This window comes from Musca autumnalis, unplaced genomic scaffold, assembly GCF_047663935.1.
Source record: "Musca autumnalis isolate F117 unplaced genomic scaffold, ASM4766393v1 scaffold_1, whole genome shotgun sequence".
Taxonomy (NCBI): Eukaryota; Metazoa; Arthropoda; class Insecta; order Diptera; family Muscidae; genus Musca; species Musca autumnalis.
Genome location: NW_027411644.1, coordinates 170,855,039 through 170,877,919, shown reverse-complemented (window position 1 = coordinate 170,877,919; position 22,881 = coordinate 170,855,039). Strand labels below are relative to the sequence as shown.

Below are 22,881 nucleotides of genomic sequence, written 5' to 3'. Positions count from 1 at the left end.
CGGCGATACACTTGAAGTGTAAATTGCCATTTTTCTCGAAGGTATTCCTTACCATGCGTGTTTTAGGTACTCCGCTTTAATTCATATACATAGTTTCGCAAGATGGTATGCATCCTTCAGTTACAATAAGAAAGTACCAAATGATGTTTCAACAAAGAGTCAGTGTTCCCTGCGATTTTTGTTACTTAAGTATCTCCCGATCGCAACGAAATGACTGAAATTGTGTATTTAGTCTTCGTTGGGGGGTAAACAACTTTCCGACAGAAATTTTCGTTTCCTTACAATTTGATAACACTTGTTGCACTACTCTTTATAACCTCATATTACTTTTTGATATGAATGCATACATATTTGTCATCTTATAATGACAACATTTAATGGTCTTGTCTCAAACTTCCCTAAAATTGACACCAATCAAACTCGTCGAAAAATAATGATCTCTATTAATTTTCCATATCTTTGACACCAATAATATCACAATTTTAATAGCTTGTCTGTACAACAGATAGAAAAATGTCTTTTAAGGTGTCCATAACCACACAAATACAGTGCAATGACAAGATGCCAAAAAACCATCAAATATTGTCAAATGCCTTTATCACTTGCTCCGCTGTCTGGACACTTCCAAAAGAACACACTTGAATAATATCTACTTAAAATTCCTCATTTCGTACATGTTTTGGTAGAGCCAGAGATTACACTCTGTGCCATTTTGTAAATGCCACATCGACTGATTTGTCACATTAAATGGCTTATTTTAGTACAAATTTACACAGAAAATAACAGTTTTCGCACTTGATCTTGACGTTTAAAGTATGCGCGTGCGCGACAATATTCAATGAGAATGGACAAGCAGACAGACAGACGATCATGGGTAGTAGTTGTAGTACACCGACATAAACAAAAGCAACTCCATACAATAGTGGAAACCAACCAAAAAAAAAGAATGAAAACAACTGCAATAAAACAACGGTGCCGTTGAACAGAGCAACAACATTAACGAATGCAAAAGTGGTTTTAACCAAATTCGTTTAGAGAGAACGTTGCTCTGAAAATTTCCAATAGCCGTCATTGTCTGTCCGACCGCCTGTCTGTCATTGTTACAAATCGAAAAACAACAAAGCCCAAGACGTCTAACTGGCAAATGGTAGAAACAGACAAAATGGTGTGCCACCACCAACTAACAAATGGACAGATCATGATTTGTTTCTTAGCTCTCCAGTTGTTGGTCTTGACCAAGACCATTTTTTCGGTTTGCTATATAAATTTATAATTGAAAGTTTAAGGTGTATTTAGTTTGTTGTTTAATATGCAACGGAAGGAAAATTAAACTTGGGAGTAAAATACGAACTTGAAATTTAAAGAACGTTATTGGTTTTCAACGTTTTTGATTAATTTCTGTTTGTCAAATCAACACGATTATATTCGAATTCGGAGCATTATGTCTTCTCAGCAAAAAATCCTTACTTTATAATGGGTTTTTATAGTACTTTTAGTTTGTCGTAACTAATTACCAAACCCCCTTCTAACCCATTATTTTAACAAGGGCATGTCGCACTGATTTGCTAATTATTCTATGACTACTAGAATAACTATCCAGCAAAATATTCAATGCCAAAGATGCTATTCAATCATGGGTGCGAGTGATCTGGCACATCATCTTTTAGCATCTTCATCGATGCATTTTATAAGACCGTGGACCCCAAAAGATGCTATTAATTTTTGGATCCAAAGCTGCAATTTTTCACTTTTCATTTTAATCAATGATTTGACATGTCATTTTCACCAACCCTTTGGCATGTCATTAGGTTTTTCCTTCTACTCGATAATTATACCCTCCACCATAATATGGAGGGTATAATTAAATTTGGGTGCCACCGTGGTGCAATGGTATGCACACCCGCCTTGCACGCTAAAGATCGTGGGTTCGATTCCCAGGCCAGGCAACATCAAATTTTCAACTTTGGCAAAATACCCCTCAGTGATGTTGGCGACATTACCTGAGTATTTCAGCCTGTAAAACTTCTCTACAAGTGGTGTCTTAGGACACGCCGTTCGGACTCGGCAATAAACAGTAGGTCACGTATAATTGAGCTATTATGAATCGGGGTGCACTCATTGATATGAGAGAAGTCTCCCTTGTCCCATCTGGGATGTTTGTGGAACAATCATATTAATTAAATTTGTCATTCCGTTTGTAACACATCGAAATATTCATCGGAGTCCCTATAAAGTATGTATATTCTTGACCAGGGTAAAATTCTAAGTCGATAAAACCATGTCCTTCTGTCCGTCTGTTGAAATCAAGATACATCTCGCAATATTAAAGATATAGCTTTGTAATTTGGTATAGAAGTTTTTATTACTCCTAGGATGTTTGGTATTGCAAATGGGCTATATCGGTCCACGTTTTGATATAGGCCCACTAGAACGGTACCACCCGATTTTCGGTATTTTGAAGGTTTTACCTCCATTATCACACCGAAATAGCTACATTTTGGTACTTAGTCTTCGTTAGGGGTGGAAAACTTTTCCCCATTTTTTCGGTATAGGTCAACGTCTTCTTATAGCCCCCATCTCCAGATTTTCGGTAATTTGAAGTTTGTGGCATGAATATTCAACCGAAATTGGTGACACTTGGTATTTAGTCTTCATTTCGGGTATAAAACTTTTCGTATGAAATTTGTCGGTATAGTTCCATGCTTTCATATAGCCCCCATAGAACGGTACCTCCCGATTTTCGGTATTTGGAAGTTTGTAGCATCAACCAAAATTTTTTAAATTTGGTATTTAGTCCTCATTTGGGGTATCAAACTTTCCATATTAAATTTTTTTGGTATAGGTCCACGCCTTAGTATAGTCCCCATAGAACAATACCTCCCGATTTTCGGTATTTTGAAGGTTGTGGCCTCAATATTCCTCCGAAATGGCTGAAATTTGGTATTTAGTCTTGGTGGGGGTATACAATTTTCCCCCGGAATTTTGTCGCTATAGGTCCACGCCTTAGTATAGTCCCCATAGAACAATACCTTCCGATTTTCTGTATTTTGAAGTTTGTGGCATCACTATTCGACCGATATTGTTGAAATTTGGTATTTAGTCTTTATTTGGGGTACAAAATTTCCATATGAAATTTGTCGGTATAGGTCCACGCCTTCAAATATCCTCCAATAGCACAATACCTCTCGATTTTCGGTATTTTGCAGTTAGTGGCATCAATTTCAATTGGGTGCCTCCGTGGTGCAATGGTATGCACGCCCGCCTTGCACGCAGAAGGTCGGGGGTTCGATTCCCCGGCCAGGCAACATCAAACATTTTTCAACGGTGGCAAAATACCCCTCGGTAATGTTGGCGACATTTCCTGAGTATTTCAGCCTTGAAAAACTTCTCCACAAGTGGTGTCTTAAGACACGCCGTTCGGACTCGGCGATAAACAGTAGGTCCCATATCACTGAGCTAAATATGAATCGGGATGCACTCATTGATATGAGAGAAGTCTCCCTTGTCCCGTATGGGATGTTGTGGAACAATGTTTTTTTTTTTTTTGTTGTGGCATCAATTTCAATCCGAAGTGGCTGAAATTTGGTATTTAGTCTTCGTGGAGGGTATAAAACTTTTCCCCAGAAATTTTTCGTTACCGGTTCACGCCTTAATATAGCCCCATAGAACCATACATTCCAATTTTCGATATTTTGAAGGTTGTGGCTTCATTATTCCAACGAAATGGCTGAAATTTGGTATTTAGGCTTCGTTGGGGGTACAAAACTTTCCTACTGAAATTTGCAATTACAGAAAGGTACATCCCGATCCCGAGGTTGTTGTCACAAACCTTAAAAATACCGAAAATCTGCCACCGAAATTGCTGAAATTTGGTTTTAGTCTACGTTGGAAGCAAAAACTTTTCCAACTGGAATTCGTCGGTATAGGTCCACGTTTTGGATATTGCCCCCATAGAACGGTACCTTCCGATTTTTGTAATTCTGGGGGTTGTGACGTAAATATCCCACCGAAATGATTGAAATTTGTTCTTTAGTCGTCCATGGTGTTATAAAATATTCCAGAAGAAAATTATCAGTATAGGTCCACGTCTTCCTATATCCCCCATAGAAACGTACCTCTTGGTTTTCGGTATTTTGAAGGTTTAAACAACATTATCTTACCGAAATATCGGAAGCTTGGTATTTGGTCTTCTTTGAGTCTTAAAACTTTCCGCCAAAAATTTGTCGGTATAGATCGAAATTTTGATATAGCCCCCATAGAAGGGTACTTCCCGAATTTTGGTATTTTGAAATTGCTGAAATTTGGTATTTAGTCTTCTTCATAAACGACAGGAAACTACTTACTTCAATACAACTCGTGGTGGAGGGTATGACAAGTACGGCCCGGCCGAACTTAACACCGTTCTTACTTGTTTTTACTACATGTTGCTGAAACACTATTTTATCAACTTTTCCATTATACAACTGTCGAAATTCTAAACATTTGTAATAATTATTACAAACTAGCAGACCCCGGTCCGCGTTGCTTGTCCGTCGTAATGAGTTTTAATGACAACTTTTTATGGACATGATGCTTGACAATTCAAAAATAGGTATCTTCTACCTCATTTCTTCGGGTCCATTGTCAAACCGGGTTATTCATTGAAAATTTTAAATATATCAACAGATTTTGTCAGTATGCTTCTTTTCTCTTGCGGGCTCTGTCGGATTTCGCCCATTGATGCTGTTTAGGACTTATTATCGTCCATGTTCCTTGTCTTTTTCCTAAGTTAAAAAGTTAAAAAAAAAATTGTTAATTCGAATTCTCCCCCTTATTGAGACTTATATCAAAGGTGTAAATACATTAAGATTGGAAAACTCAATCGTTAACATTTTTCAATAGATGGAGTTAAGCTCTGTTGTAACGATATCATAACAACATTCTGTTAAGTAGTTAACAATTTCAGGCGTTTTTAACCGCTTAATTCATATTCAATGAACTGGAAACTGATATGAAATACAATCCTGAGTCCACTTTTTTGCTTACCTACACTTTGTATAAACCGAATTGCGCTTTACTGGGGTTTTTAACGTTAACATACCCCTGTTGTTGATAAAATGTTTATATAAGCTTTGTTCCAGAACAAAAAAGTTGTTAAAATTTTTACCACTTTTACACATTTTACCTGAAAAAGCGTTCCCGTACACAAAAAAGTTGTAAAATGTTCACTTCTCTTTAAACAAAAATGGCGCTGAATGACGCTCTCTTTAAAAACTTTTTACTCGAAGAATTTGAGCGTGTAAAAAATAGTAAAGTGGTTGCCGGCGTCTGATTGGCTTATACGCTGACTTTGACATTTGTTCCAGTTTTTTGACGTATTTTCCATTTTTCCGTTCCCGAACTGTTTCAAAAAACTTTTATGTGAGGATGATTTTTTTACAGTTCTCTCTTTTACGAGTTTTACTATTAAAAAGTACGGGAACGAAGATATACTTTGTTTCCTAAACATATTTGCATTATGCATCTTTTCCAGTCTTTACAGCTCTATGTCTTTGCTTATATGTTTTAGTTTTTTATGGCTGATGGACCCTTGAACCTAACCATTTAAGGAAATTTGTAAATATACCGTTTTTCTTGATCGGGGACGCTACCACCGTTGTTTTAAAAATTAATTTGCAAATCGATAAACTCATAAGTTTAGCAAATATAGTGATTATAAGACAGTGGGCCCCTGAACTTCGTCGAAAATATATTACAACAGTTTTGTTGTATATCTCTTTAAAGGTTGGTTTCCAAAAAATCCAAACCTATTCACTACTTCAAATTAAGTTCTCAAGCTTGCATAGCCAACATTGAAGTGTGCCTCTTATTCGTCTACTTCGTTTGGTATTGTCAAACAAAAAAAGTTTTGTTAACTGCAGTTCATGTCATTTTCTGGTTAAGCCATAAACATAAAAATTGAGAATTTATGCTGTTCTTAACATTCGAAACACTTTAGAGGCCTTTAGCAAAGCTTTGTTGTCGATACTAAAATGTGCGATTAATTGTGTTTTTCCTGTAGTTTTTTCTGCATTTTGTTGTTGTTTCTGTTCTTTTATCAATGCATTTTTCATTCATTCTTCCTCTCCTGCTGGCTGGTGGTATGTCGCTTGACCATATAGTTAAATCAAAAACAGATTTTGTTACGGCTTGTTGGTTGATTCGCTGGTTCGTCGGTCGTTCGGTGAACAGAGCAACAACATATTTCCAGTATTGGGGATTTTGATTTGACGTTCGTTCTTCGCGTTAGATCAATGCAACTGGGTCATGATCAATGGCATACAAAGAACTATTCTTTGTCTATGAGGTTTAAAAGACATGGTGGTGGCATGGAGCGGCACAGAAGAAAAAATATTATGACATTTTTCAGATCACTGATGAATACAGCGACCAACTCACTAACAATGGGTTATTCCATCGAACGTAAATTAAATATTTGCGTATTAAAAAAATATAAAATTATTTTGTCGACTATTTAAGGTATTTACATTTTTATTTAATTTGTTACTTTACGAACAAATATAAAAAAACATTTACGTAAATATGATATACATTCATGAGCAGCTTGTTATGTAAATTAAAATACACAAAATGCACTATGAATTTTTTATTCATTGTCGATTTTTTTGTTTGGTATTTTGTTTTGTTGTTTTTTTTAGTTTAACTTAAAACAGAAACAGATCTAAAACTAGTTTTGTAAGTCAATTTGCAAAGTAGAACCTAAAAAATGCAAATAATGGCAAATAATATTCCATTGGATACTCGTGTCTGTTATTTAAACAACAAATGGAACATTTGAACAATTTTAATTATCAGTCAATAAACTGGCTCTAATTTTATTCAAATATTTTACATGTACATAACGACATGTTAGTTGTTTTCACTTAAAATAGTTTTTATTTTTGGTACATTTTAGTTAGTTAATATGGTTTTGTGATATTGGGTTTGACATCTATAATGGTATTATAAATTACGTTTGTACAGCAAAAGGACCTCACTTTCAAAGGATCGCATCTTTCACAGGCCATAAAAAATACTTGTAAATGATAAACATTGGATGGTATACCAAAAAAAATTAGTACTTACTAACCCATTATTTTAACAAGGGCATGTCGCACTGATTAATTAGTATTTCTACCCAAAAAAAAAAATCATTGCCATTGTCGAAAATATTTGTTGGTCCAATTGATACTTTAATTTTTTGCCGGCAAAAGTAAAGTTCCATTACAATCGAGTTATAATGGAACATTTTACGTCTTCTATATAAGTCCTACAAGTCGGCTGTCAGAAGTCCTATTGGTCTTCTCACAAATGTCTTCTGGTTTTTTCATCTTGTCTTTTGTGAGAAATCATCCTTGTCTTCTATCTTGGCCCCCAATAACGCCTGAAAAAATGCTTTATAGCTTTGTTTGACGATATTGTTTCATCATTTTGAGATGGCATGTTTTGAGCTAAATAGAATCAGGAATATTTTTGTAGAATATTTTGACCTTATAGCTCAGTTCCTTCCATGTCCGTTTTGTTCTTGAACTGATAAAAAAACAAGACGGGATTTTCTAAATGAAAACAATTCTACAAAAATGTTCCTCCGAGAATTTTATGTAGGTTTCAAAAAATCGGTATTGCCACGTTTTCATTGTCCTTTATAAGTTTTACCCGTTCCTTTCTGAAAAAAATCCGTATGTTTATGTATTTCGGTACATTTCGTATAAGTTATTACCTATGTATGAAATACGAATGGTTATTACGATTATGATTTTTTTACAACCTGACATTCCTGTATCATATTTTGAAGAGCTTTTAAATGATATTAGATAAAATTTTTATTATAAGATGATTTCATAAAAATCTTGTAAGGACATCAAAATCTAGAAACTCGTCGATCGAGTTTATTTTTCAAAATTTGTTGTCCGCTTTATGATCAAAAACGTCAGTTTTTAAACCAAAATTTTAAATTTTGACTTTTTCTGTCCACCATTTGCGTAAAATCTAAAACTTGTTACAAAACGGATAGATATGGGGCTAAATTTGTATGTCCTTGATAAGCCCACAAAATATATGACAAACGGGTTATTAGTTTTCGAGCTAGAGTTGGCACCACAAAACGCTTTTATAAAAAACAGGTTTTCGAAGACGGCGATTTGTCAAAAACTTCGCATATATTTTTCAACAAAAAATTCAGAAAGCATATTAAGTTATACTCTTTCAAATGCAAAAAAATCGACCAAAAAGTTTCGTAGTTTCATAAAGGCCTTCTGTTTCTATGAAAATATGAAATGAAAACTTTTATAAAGGAGAAAACTGTCAAATGAAAAAAAATTATAAAGGGAATATGTTTCATTTCAAATTTTCATAGAAAAAGAATCCAGCCCCTGGGTACATAAGCTGCCTCGCCTGCTTGCCTTGCTTTACGGCTTCATTTCTGACATAACAAAAATAAAAGAATAAAGAAGGCCGAGCCAATTTCGAACTAGGTTTGCCCTTTTTTTATTCTCTTATCAGAAGCAAGCAAGGCAGGCAGGCGAGGCAGGTTATGTACCCAGGCCTTAAGTTTCACGAAAATGGCTTTTAAAGGCTCTAGAAGCACAGTAAAATTTTGGCTTACATCCATTTTAAAATCTGGTCATGAATTGCTTATAATTTCGCAGCTAACAATTTTTTCCGAGGGCTCTGATATCAGATTTTTGCTGAGATTTTCTGAATATTTTTTAGAATTGTGCCCGATTTCTCTAATATTTTCCTAGAAATTTGACCGATTTTCTATAAGTTTATTTTAAGAATCTCTGCACATTTTCTAAAGAATCTTAAGAATCGTCATTCCGAATTCGTTCCGATTTCTAATGGATTTCTAAGGGAATTTTTTTTCTTTGATGTCGAAGAACAGAATGACTGGTAATAAAATTCGCATATACAATTTTAAAATTTTTTTAATATAAATGCTACATATAATAATTTAAGCTAGTGTTGATAGCTTCAACATATATGTAGAAGTATACTTCAGCATATTGTTCTACTGTTAATCATAAAATGATAACAACAGGCACACTCATTGAAAGTTTGAAATTAGAATCTTCCATAAATAGCACATTGAAAGAAAATTGTCTCTGAGTGGGGTTTGTCCTGTACAGTACGAACCGTGGCGTCAGCGTCAGAATTGTTTCCGATTTTTTCAGAAAATCTGAACATTTCTCCGAATTTTCCCAGAATTTCTTTCCGAATTCGGACGGATTTTCTTAAGAAAATCTAAATTTTTCATCGAATTTTCCTGAATTTTCTTCCGAATTCTGTCAGAAAATCTAAATTTTTCTCCGAAATTTCCAAGAATTTACTTCCGAATACGGACGGAATTCGTCGCGAAACTCTAATATTTTTTTAAGAATTTCCTTAGAAAATTCTTTCCGAATTCGGTGACCACCTTCATACAACTTTCGTACCGAATTCGATACGAATTCGGCATCAGAATCGGATATTTTTTCAGAAATTCTGTCCGAATTCGAAACGAAATCGGAAAAAATGTTAGCTGGGTTTGACGGTTTTTTGATTTGTATTGCCCCTCATTTTCACATATTTTGAAGGCGTAAAGATTTTCGCACAAGGAAAAGTTCCTTCCAGAATATACTCGGAAAAAATGGTAAAACTGACAAAAACTTTCAATGTTGTATTTTGTTGCTATTTTTCATTCAAATATACTATTGAGTAGAAATAATCTGAATATGAATGTTACTACATATCTATGTTCTGTAGTTGAGTATTAATGAACATTCTAAAGAATATGTTAGGAAAAACAAAAAGATTAGCCTATATGGGCCCAAATATAGGAAAAGTTAAACATTTGTCCACATTTTATTCATTAAACTGGCCTGGTGTCGAGCCAGAAATACCTCGACTCCAAAACGAGCTGTAGATTTCTTGACATCGACATACAGTTGAACCTCGATTATTCGGTTTGCTCACGAAAACACGGTTAATTTAGATTTTTTCTTAAATTAAATAAATTTTTATATTTTTAGTGGTAAAGCAACTGCTATGTGTGTGGGGGATCAAAGAAACCATGGAACAGTGCTGACCCTTGGTAAACTGCAGATAGTCACAGCATGGTAATCTGCAGATTGTTAACTGCTCCAATTGCTTAATGAAACCACTCCGATAACACATTAGGAAAGATATTGCGAGAAAGTATATGGGGAGATGTTTTTTTTGTTTTTTGTTTTTTTTTTTTTTTTTTTTTGCAAAAATAAGTATGGGCGGACAAGAGGGAGTGTGAAAAAATCGAGATGTATAGATGTTAGAATACTTACTTACTTACTTAGCTGGCCCATTACAGAACATTTGTTCTATAGGCCGAACTAAGAAGAGATCTCCATTCCTCTCTATTTGTTGCTTTGCACTCTGGAATACCGCGCCTTTTCATCTCATCATCCACTTGTTTGCGCCATCTATTCCTTGGCCTGCCAATTCTGCGTGCACCGCCATGTGGCATGTATTCATACGCCTTTTTAGCGGGTTCATCATCGCTCATTCTTTTGATATGGCCTAGCCAACGCAATCGCTGCTTCTCGATACGTTTAACAATATTGATGTCGTTGTATAGCAGATACAGCTCGTGGTTCATGCGACGTCGATATTCACCGTCAACGCAGATTGGTCCGTAGATCTTTCGAAGAATTTTTCTCTCAAACACACCAAGCACTGCCATGTCTGCTTGCGCAAGTACCCAGGCTTCGGAGCCATACATCAGCACGGGTAGTATCAGTGTTTTGTAGAGCGTTATTTTTGTTTGACGAGATGTGGCTTTGTTTTTAAACTGCTTACTTAATCCAAAGTAGCATCTGTTGGCCAATACAATTCTTCTTTTTATTTCACAACTGATGTCGTTTGTTGTGTTGACGGAGGTGCCGAGGTAGACGAAGTCTTTTACTACCTCAATATTATAGGAACCAACTTCCACAGTCGGTCCGAGCTCAATGGACGCATTGCGCGTCGACACCATCAACTTGGTCTTCTCACCGTTTACCGCCAGACCCACTTTAGCAGATTCTCCTTCGACCTTCATAAAGGTATCAGTTACTTCTTCTACTGATCGGCCCATGATGTCTATATCATCAGCATAAGCAAGTAACATGTGACTATTGGTGTATATTGTACCACTTCTTTTGACGTTTGCCTCTCGTATAACCTTTTCTAGCAGGATGTTGAAGAGGTCACACGAAAGGCTGTCTCCTTGTCTGAAACCTCTTTTGGTACCAAACTCTTCGGAGAGGTTCTTTCCTATTTTAACTGAGGACCTCGTGTCAGTTAAAGTCATTTTACAAAGCCGGATGAGCTTTGCGGGAATACCAAATTCAGACATGGCTTGGAATACCTTTGAGCGCAGCGGACTGTCGAAGGCTGCTTTATAATCGACAAATAGGTGGTAGGTGTCGATCTGCATCTCTTGGGTCTTCTCCAGGATTTGCCGCAGGGTAAATATCTGGTCAATGGTGGACTTGCCAGGTCTAAAGCCGCATTGGTATGGTCCAATAATCTCGTTGACCATTGGCTTTAGTCGTTCGCACAATATCCCTGACACGATCTTGTAGGCAATAGGGAGTAGACTTATGCCCCTATAGTTAGAGCATACAGTCTTATCTCCCTTCTTGTGGACGGGGCACAGGATACTCAGGTTCCAATCGTCGGGTACTCGTTCTTCCTGCCAGATGGTGCTAACTAGCTGATGAATACACCTTATCAGCGTGTCGCCTCCGGTTTTGAACAGCTCGGCTGGTAAGCCATCGGCCCCTGCTGCCTTATTATTCTTCAGCCGATTTATTGCTGTCTTTACCTCATCTTGGCTGGGCGGTATACATTCAATACCATCTTCTGGGATTGGGACTGTGGTATCTTCGTCGTCTTCGCTGCTATTGGATACCAACAGATTTGAAAAATGTTCTTTCCATATCCTGAGTACACTTTCTGTATCAGTTACCAAATTACCTTGCTGGTCTCTACAGGAGGATGTGCCTGTACCAAAGCCATCAGTTTGATGCTTGACTCTTTGGTAGAATTTTCGGACTTCATTCTGGCTCCTGTACATCTCGATTTTTTCACACTCCCGCTTTTCCATCTCTCTCTTTTTCCTGCGGAAAAGACGTTTCTCCTCTCTCCTTTTCTCCCTGTATCTCTCTCGTGCGCTACGCGTTGCTACGGATTGTAAAGTAGCCTTATATGCCGCATTTTTCTCTTCGGTGGCAGCACGACACTCTTCATCATACCATGGATTCCTTGGTGGAGGTCTCTGGTATCCAAGTATGGATTTTGCGGCTGTTTGCATGGAGTGGGCAATGCTTTGCCATTGCGCTGATATGTTATCGGGATGAGGAGGGCTTTGATTAAGCAATTGGGCTAGTTGAGTGGAATATGCTGTGGCTATCTGTTGTGATTGCAGCTTACCGATGTCTAACTTTCGTGTTGTGTCTGTTCGTACTTTGTTTGCTACGTTTAGGCGGGTGCGTACCTTTGCTGCAACAAGGTAGTGGTCCGAATCAATGTTTGCGCCTCGGAACGATCGCACATCCAACACGCTCGATGAATGTCTTCCATCTATCACAACATGATCAATTTGGTTTCTTGTTTTCCGATCTGGAGACAGCCAGGTGCCCTTATGAATATCGAGATGATTAAATCTGGTACTGCTAACAACCATGTTTTTTGCAGCTGCAAAGTCTATCAGTCTCATACCATTGTCAGATGTTTCACTGTGGAGACTGAATTTCCCGACTGTTGGGCCAAAGATATTCTCCTTTCCAATTTTGGCATTAAAATCGCCTAGAATGATTTTAATGTCATGGGCAGGGCAACGGTCATATGTTTCTTCTAAGCGCTCGTAAAATATATCTTTGGTCTGTTCGTCCTTTTCTTCAGTGGGAGCATGAGCGCAAATAAAGCTGATGTTGAAGAATTTAGCTTTTATTCGAATAGCAGCAAGTCTTTCATTCACTGGAGTGAAGCTGGATACAAGATGTTTTAGACTCCGACTAACTACGAATCCACAACCAAACTCATGCTTTACGTCATGGCAGCTATAATACAGTGCGTCACCTTTAGGTGTTGTTGTGACGCCTTTCCCAATCCATCGTATTTCCTGTATGGCAGTAATATCGGTCTTGTACTTTTCAAGTACGTCTGCCAATGCGAAGACTGCACCTTCTCTATAAAGAGTGCGAACATTCCAGGTGCAGATTCGCAGATCATGGTCCTTAAAACGTTTGCGGGGTTCGTCAACTTTAGAGGGGTTTGTTTTTCTTTTCTTTCGTTTTTTCATAGTAGGCTGTTTTTTCTAGGGGAGGGTTACTAACCCGACGCCCAAACCCAAGTTTTTAACGTTCTTATGGGTGAACGCGCGGCACATGTTAGCTCACTACCTTTAACGGGTGTTAAAGGCAGTTCCCCAGGTGACACCACGGGGAGGTCAGTGTCCACTTGGGATGAAAGAGGGACCAAGATAAATCCTGGGCTTTGCCATGTTAAAACCGTTCAGGACCGTTGCTTGGTATCTTCCATCCCCTACGTCACCCATAGATGTTAGAATAAAGTTAAAAAATTCTAGCAAAGAGATTATGGATTTGGCACATGCACATCCTAATCTAAAGACGATCAAGATAAACTGTAACAGATAGAGTGCTCAGCTTAAGGAAAGAAAATGTATCCAGAAAAAACGACGTGGATATCACAGATCCGATCCCAGAAGATTGTATTAAGTGTATACCGCCCGGCGAATATAAGGTAAATACAGCAATAAACAGGATGAAGTACCGGACGCTGAATAGATGTATGCATCAGCTGTTTGGAACCATGTGGCAGGAAGAACGCGTAGAGGATGATTGGAATGTGAACATCTTATGTCCCGTCCGCTTTAAAGGAGATAATATTGTTTGATCAAACTATAGGCGCATAAGTGTGCTTCCTATAATTTGGCCAAATTATTTTGAGATCGTGGTGGTGCACTCAAGATATCATATAGTTGCATCGCCCGACTTTAATCCATTCCTTACTACTTTTTTTAATAGTTGAGAGTGTTGCAGACGCGTTGAGTATCGCATTTGTTAAAAATATGTTAACAATGTATTATTTTGTGCGGGAATTTCCAAGAGTTCTTTATTAAAAAAATCGTTATATTAAAGTTTGTTATAGAGAGTTAAAATATGTGAAAATTGTTCGAAAGAGTTTGTGTTTTCATACGTTATAGAGTATAATTAATTCTTTATTGAAGTTTGACCGTATATGTTCACAAAATGTTTTTCTCAATAATATTAATTTTAGATATAATGGCATTTTTGTATTTAATATTGATTTGGGGTGAAATTAACAAAAAAAAAAAGTGTTATCGTTTTATATCAAAAACAGTTGTTAAAATATTTGCAACTATTGTGGACTGCATTGAAACATTTTTGATAAATTCAAGTGTTTTGTAACAATTATCAACAAAGGAAACTTAAAGTGGTAAATTTCACTGTGCAACTGAAATATTTTTAAGGGGGAATTTTTGTCCACCTCATTTAGGTTGTCTTCCGATCATTTAAAACGTTGATAAACATGTCTTCTATTTTTCGTCCCTCTCTCATAATCTCTCCTATTTTCCTTACCCACCATAATATGAAGGGTATAATTAAATTTGTCACTCCGTTTGTAACACATCGAAATATTCAGCGGAGACCCTATAAATTATATATATTCTTGATCAGGGTAAAATTCTAAGTCGACATAACCATGTCCGTCCGTCTGTTGAAATCAAGATACAGCTCGCAGTTTTTAATATTGAGCGTTGTAATTTGGTATAGACATTTCTTTTACTCCTAGGATGTTTGGTATTGCAAATGGGCTATATCGGTCTACGTTTTGATATAGCCCCCATAGAACGGTACCACCCGATTTGCGGTATTTTGATGGTTTTAGTCTCATTGCCACACCGAAATTTGGTACTAAGTCTTCGTTGATGGTACTAAACTTTAGGTCCAAGCCTTCAGATAGCCCCCATAGAACGGTATCTCCCGATTTTCGGTATTTGGAAGGTTGTGGCCACCATAATCCACCGAAATGGCTGAAATTTGGTATTTGATCTTCATTTGGGGTATCAAACGTTTTTTTATATGAAATTTTTCGGTATAGATCCATGCCTTCATATAGCCGCCATATAACGATTTCCGGTATTTTGAAGCTTGTGCCCGCAAGAATCCACCGAAATGACTAAAATTTGTTATTTGGTCTTGATTTGGGTTATTAAACGTTCCATATGAAAATTGTCGGTATAGGTCCACACCTTAGTATAGCCCCCATAGAACGGTACCTCCATATTTCCGGTATTTTGAAGGTTGTGGCATCAATGTTCCACCGAAATGGCTGAAATTTGGTTTTTGGTCTTCATTTGGGGCATTAAACTTTCCATATGAAATGTGTTGGTATAGGTCCACGCTTTCTTATAGCCCCTTTAGAACAGTACTATCCGATTTTAGGTATTTTGAAGGTTTTAGCCTCATTATCACAACGAAATGGCTGAAATTTGGCAATTAGTCTTCGTTGGGGGTATAAAACTTTCCCCCAGGAATTTTTCGGTAGAAGTCCACGCCTTCATATAGCCACCATAGAACGGTACCTCCCGATTTTCGGCATTTTGAAGGTTGTGGCCACAGCAACCCACCGAAGTATGGTATTTAGTCTTTATTGTAGGTAAAAGCTTTTCTGACTGAAATTCGTCGGTATAGGTCCATATTTCGATATCACCCCATAGAACGGTACCTCCCGATTTTCGTAATTCTGAAAGTTGTGACGTCAATAACCCACTGAAGGTTGTTATTTAGTCTTTCATGGGGCTATAAAATATTCCAGAAAAGAATTATCAATGTAGGCCCGCGGGTTCCCAGCAAAATTTAGAAGGAAGGAAGGGGTTCTATGCGATGACGTGATTTCATGACATCTTTTGCATTGTTTCAAAAGAAGTCGTGAAAGATCCGATATTTTCTTCAGCATTTGAACCCATGCAAAGGAAGCCATGAAAGATCCGACCTTTTCATCAACATATGCACCCATTCCATCGATCCAATACATATGAATTTTGTGTTTTTTTTTTTAAATACATGTTTCTAAATATATAAGATTAATTATTTACAATAGCCGTGAAGTTGTCGGATACTCGAAATCACAAGCAACGTTGTTAAAACTCTCGTCGTAATCATAATGTCATTGTAAAGCATTGGTGAAAATGACATGCCAAAGCATTGGTGCAAATAATTTCCGATCATCAAGCTTAACTCTAAACGAAAAAATTAATAAAAAATCATTAAAAAGGCAAAATTTCAAAAAATAAAAAAACAGGCTGAACCCGGCTGGGATTTGAACGCACGTCCTTGAAAAACATATCAAAAAATGTTGTCATGGCGTCTTAGCGTTCAAAGCCAAAAACTCAAACCTTCAAAGGCAGCACAAAAAAGCGCTTGTCGTGAAGAAAATACATTTCAGCGGCCAAATATCCGCGTAAATGTATAAAACACATTTGCATTTGAAAAACGAAAAGTCTTAGGACAGAGAAGCCATTACATAGTCGATACGTCCGAAGATCTGCTTTACCACCAGTGAAACCAGGTAACGTAATTTGGTGACTATGTGGGTTCGAGTCCTTGGCTTTCCTTTTTCACTTGCAAATAATTTCCGATCATCAAGCTTAACTCTAAATGAAAAAATTAATAAAAAATCATTAAAAATGATGTTCGCCCAAAAAGGCAAAATTTCAAAAAATAAAAAAACAGGCTGAGCCCCGTTGAGATTTGAACCCACGTCCTTGAAAAACATATCAAAAAATGTTGTCATGGCGTGTTAGCGTTCAAAGCCAAAAACTCATAACGTCAAATGCAGCGCAAAAACAGCGCTTGTCGTGAAGAAAATACATTTCAGCGGCCAAACATCCGCGTAAATGTATAAAACACATTTGCATTTGAAAAACGAAAAGTTTTAGGACAGAGAAGCCATTACATAGTCGATACGTCCGAAGATCTGCTTTACCACCAGTGAAACCAGGTAACGTAATTTGGTGACTATGTGGGTTCGAGTCCTTGGCTTTCCTTTTTCAATTGCAAATAATTTCCGATCATCAAGCTTAACTCTAAACGAGATAATTAATAAAAAAAAACCATACCAAAGCATTGGTGAAAATGACATGTCCAAGCATTGGTGTAAATGACATGCTTTGGATCCAAAAATGAATAGCATCTTTTGCGGTCCACGCTAATATAAAATTTATCGATGAAGATGCTAAAAAGATGACATGCCAGATCACTTTCACCCATGATTGAACAGCATCTTTGGCATCGAACATTTTGCTAGGTTCCTATGTCCCCCATAGAAGCGTACCTCTTTTCGGTGTTTTGAAGGCTTTAGCGAAATATCGGAAATTTGGTATTTAATCTTCTTTGAGTATAAAAACTTTCCGTCAGAAATTGGTAGGTATAGATGGACGTTTTGATATAGCCCCCATTGAACGGTACCTCGCGAATTTCGGTATTTTGAAGGTTATCCACATTATTTTACCGAATTTGCTGAAATTTGGTATTTAATCTTCTTCATAGACGAAAGGAAACTTATTGTTCCATTTTTCTTCAATACAACCCCTGGTGGAGGGTATAACATTTTCGGGCTGGCAGAACTTAACGCCGTTCTTACTTGTTATTATTTATATTTTCCACAAATCCCCCAAAGGAGATAAGCGATGACTTCACTTATTTACTTGTATGTGAAGTTTCAGATTCCGAAAATTCGGGGGAAAACTCTCCACTGGACAAAATCAGTACAGCTTGGCCATTCATTCCTGAATCAACTACTCTCTGCATGCAAGGGTACATGCTCACCGTTACATCGTAGTTGCTATCGTTATGGGGAAAATAGCATTGGTTTAGACGGCGTCCTTCTTAAAATAGTGATTCTATATAACCCACGATTATCAATCCATCCACCTTCTTCTATGCCGTTGGAATATTTTTAATTCCTCATTTATTTATTTATTTTTTTTCGATTGCTTGAGTGAAAATGATATTGAATCTTCAACAATAAACAAAAGAAACATATTTTTTTTTATTTTAAAAATATTTATTACAATTAAAAATTATAATAAAAATTATAATAAAAATTATAATAAAAATTATAATAAAAAAGCACTAGCAACTAGGGCTATCGGCCTTAATTCCTCATTTAAATCAAAGGAACCTTCATTATTTGACTACAAAACTAATGTCGGCCACATTCACACAAACAAATACAATATACAATAATCAAGTTGTACACATTTGAACACAACAAAATCGTGGCCTTGATATTTGCAAAAGTAAAATAGAAGCAACAGCAACAACTATTGCAAAAAAATATACTCTATAAAAATAATAAAAAATTCATAAACAAAAAAGTGGTTGTGTCGACGACAGAGCGAACAATTCATTTGTTTGGTTGGTTGGTTGGCTTTTTTCGAATGCACTCTAAAATGGAGGGACCAAATTGCATCGCATTGAAACTTATCGAATTGGAATAGCATGTATGTTTGTATATTTGCAACAGTTGTTGGTAGTTTTTTGTTGTATTTGTTGTCACCGTCAAATGTAATGAATGCATAACTTTTGTCTATCGCCATACATTTGGTGCATATTCATATAATAAAGTACAGCATTGGGGTCTGTGAATTGAGATAGGAAGGAGAGTTTTGGAAAATAAATTAAATCGGTAGTGTAATATAGGACCGTAAAATTGGTAATGTAATATAGGAATGACAAACCGCAGCAGCTGATCCTTCAATCCATTTTTGAACGGATACATTTTCCCGCAAAATCTCGTAACCCAGGGCAGAGAAGATTTAGTAAGCAACATTTCCTAAGTATTTCAACCATTTAATTCTTCTCTAAATTTGGTGTTGTTAGGTACTGCCTTCGGACTCAAACAGAAAAGGAAGGTTCAATTTCATTGAGCCAATATGAATCGGGGCGCATTAATTTATGTAAGGGAAATCTCCCTAGTTCCTCCCTATGTATGAAAGTACATTAAGTGATCTACAGATTAATACGAATTATTGAGGTTCTTCATTTATTTTGGTATGGATAATCATTAGTCTATTATAGATTTTTTGTGTATTGTTTAGTATTTCAATATACAACAGTTCACATTCTAATTCATTTCCCAGCAGCTGTATAAAAGTTGTACCCACTTACAGGAAGACATTCTATTCTATTCGCAATGCGTTTTTGAATCGTTGGTTTTTTGTTCAAATTGACTCTTTTGTTGTTGTTGTTGTTTGTCTTTTTTAATTTTTGCAATATTTTTCAGTTCAATTCCATATCAGTTTTCTGTCTTTTTCGTTTTATTGTTGTTGTTGGTGTATTTATTGTGGCATTTTTTGTGCATTTTCACTTTTTATTATTGTCGAATACTGAATCTGTAATTGGATTCGTTTATGACATTCCGTTTAAATAAAACCAAAACAAAAAAATAGCACAAAAAACCTCAATTGTTTCGCTTATTGAAACTTAATAATTGTTTTATTTATGCATTTATTTATCTCTTTTTTGTTTTTCTTTCAGTTTTTAAAACCATTTAAATTATTCGTTAGTTGGCGTAAATCACATTCTTTGGAGAGGTAAGATTTAAATTGCGTTTTTGTTTTTGGTAATTTTAGAAAAGACGTTGATATTTTATGTATTAAATTATGCTATATAAATAATGTAAGTTTAAATATATGAACATTTTGAATTAAAAGTTTAATTTTTTAAGGAACAAACACTAATTATCATTAATTTCTCTGCCAAGTTGAGCCGAATGAGTCAGAGAAGTATAACACCCCAATCAAATTACGCAAACTTTTTCCAAAAAAAAAAAAAAAAAAAAAAAACAAGTAAAAAAGTATCAGTCGGCTTTATCGACAGAGATATACCCTCAGCTTGTGTATATTGAAACAATTTTTTCTGTATTTAGGGGGTTTTCAAAATTTTGGACGTTTGAACCGACAAAAATGTTGATTAGGATTAAAGATCAAAAGTTTTGCGGAGGAGATACTAAAAGGAATGGATCGACATTGACCGTTATGGAAGTGGATCTCTAGGCACAACATATGGTGCAATAGGGGGTTTTTACACTCTTCGGGCTGTTTGTTCAAGAAGTATGGACTTGCCCCTAAAAAACTTTTACCATCGTAATTGAGGCAGCGAAAGCAAGTTGATTCAACAAAAATCAAAGTGATTCGGTATTAGGTCTTAAAGTAAACTTATCCGAAATTTTGTGTGGGAGGTACCGGATGGAGTGGACACATATAGTCCATATTTGAACCCGATCTATATCTGGTAGATATATTAGGATGTGTAAAGTGTAGACCAATTCGGCCACTCCCTTCAAGAGTTACCGTACGAACAATTTTTCCGAACATTTTTGAACTTTTGTGGGGGAGGTACCTGCAGGAGTGGACCGATCTGGCTTATCTTCAAACTTAAACTATGATTGGACAAAATATTACTAAGGCCATATTTTGGACCGAATCGGCAGATCCGTTCGAAAGTTATCTTGCGCTCGAACCACCTCACACGGTGTCATAGGGGTTTTTTTGCAACTTTCATGCTATTTTCTCAGGAAGTATGGACTTGCCCCTGATGAAACTTCTACCGTCGTATGGATGGCAGTGAATACTAGTTGCTAAAACAAAAATCAAAGCGATACGAGAAATGGCCCTAAACTGAACTTTTCTGAAATTTTGTATTTGTATTTACCCAATCATCCAATGAAAAAACCACAAATTTTTTAGGTATTACATTAATTTTGACCAAAGGTAGCACAACAATTTCAAGACTAGTACATCATTGCAATTTGCATCAATTTAAATTGTGGAAATTTCGCTCGACATTTGATAGCATATCAACTAAATGTAGTTCGTACAAGCAAACCAAAACAATAAAGAAACCTATTTATACGTTAGACAGTGCTTCCGTTATCTAACCGCAACATTGATATAATTTGCATCAAGAGAGAGGTCACGAGTTGGTTTTCTAGTTTCGTTTTCGTAATTTGTCTGAATATTACCCACAGAAATGAAAATGTGGAGCCAAAATTAAATTTTAATATCTTTCCCACAAAAGTTTTGGCTAATTTTACCATCTAAAAATATTTTCCGATCATTATCCAATATTACTGGCATTTTCCTTGACCAATACCCTTATCTCGTGCATAAATTTGTCAGTATTGAACTATAACTGCGACCTTTAGCGTAAATGTAATTACACGGCACACAATTAAAACTGTGGGATCTTTGTATATAATAGAGTGTAACTCTGTTACCTGACCACGTACATCAAAATAATTGACATCAATGGAAAGGTTAAAAGATCGCCTTCCAAATATAACTCACATTATCGTTCAGGATGTAATACAAATTTTACACAAAAGTTTTGGTCCATTTAACCCGCTAAATATTATCTGATCATCATGTTAAAATGCAAGCTTCTTCTTCGTCCTAAACCCAAACTTGACTTAAAAATTCGCGCCGATCAGAATATTATTGCAAATTTGTAGCATCGGAGGAAAATATGGTTCTCTACATAAATCTCATTATATAATAGGCAGTAGGCCCGTTATGTAGCAGAGAACTGCGTAAGTAGCTGATTTTGACACTCATAAGCCACATGCAAAAAAAACAAGCGTATGTGCGGCTTGCTACTCTAAAAAATAAATGCAAGTGTTGCTTGCCATTCTCAAAATATGTACGAGTGTGGCTAGCCACTCAAAAAATAAGTAATTTAAAAATGGATATTTTTTGACACTTGCGTATAGATTGCCAAGTAGTTTTAAATACGCAATTACATTTTCTGTTTCACTTTCTTGCTCATCGCACATCAAGTGTTGTTTTCAACCCTTGTAATTCAACCGTTTGTCTTATGTTCTCCGAGAGAGTGAGAGCAAAAATAATTTTCTAACACTGATTTTACAAAGTTTAGAAGAGCATTCAAAAGCACGCATAACATTCCAAGCAAATAAAGAAAATCACACACAAACGAAACAACAAAAAATAAAATTAGAAGTGTTTATTTTTTGTAATGTTGTGTGTGTGCTTCCACTTGATAAGTCACTTGGCAAACTATCTACGATTGCGAGTTTTGTAACAGTGCAAAATATGATGAATACTTGTTTTACTTATTACGCACAAGCAACGGTCTTGATGCGTCGCAAGTATTTTTGGTGGTGGTGGAAAAAATACAGTGTGCAAGAAAACACACGCATTAAAAAACAAAAGGCCCAAAAAACTTGTGCGTGCACAATTGGCTTACGGGGACAAGTAACTCATTGATGATCTCTGTTATGTAGCAGACACATTATTTGCAATTTGCATCAAAGGAAAGGTCAGTAGTTCTTTTTCCATATGTAGGCTACTTTGCCGGTATATGCTCCAGGAATTAAAATATGGACCAAAAATAAAATTTTTAATTTTTTAATACCAGAGTTATGGTCAATTTCACCCGCTAAATAATATCAGATCATCATCCAAAATTGAAAGCATCTTCTTCTAATTAAACTTTTACCTCGTGCAAAATTTCGTGATTATTGTGTTTATGATAACACTACAAACAAATAACTGGGTATATTAGGCTGTAACTCTGTAATCTTATCATGTACACCAACACAATTGAAATCAATAGAAAGGACAAGCGTCTCTTCCAGGAAAAAAGATTTAAGCTGTATATTACAAATTTTCACACAAAAGTTGTGGTCCATTTAACGCTCTAAATATTACCTGATCGCCGTCTCAAATTGCGTGCTTCTTCTTTGTCATATACTCTTACCATATTTAAAATTTCGAGGCGATCAGACTATTATTAC

At 36.1% G+C, this 22,881-nt stretch overlaps 1 protein-coding gene across 2 annotated transcripts in view; it reads left to right on the top strand.

The window, feature by feature from the left end:
* Eip93F (Ecdysone-induced protein 93F) overlaps window positions 1-22,881 on the top strand; it is a 561,454-nt gene that overhangs the window by 74,995 nt on the left and 463,578 nt on the right. For both annotated transcript variants that reach the window (XM_073958914.1, XM_073958915.1), the window contains one exon: window positions 19,605-19,660. The gene's annotated coding sequence lies outside the window, so the exon portion shown is untranslated. The remainder of the gene's footprint in view (window positions 1-19,604; window positions 19,661-22,881) is intronic.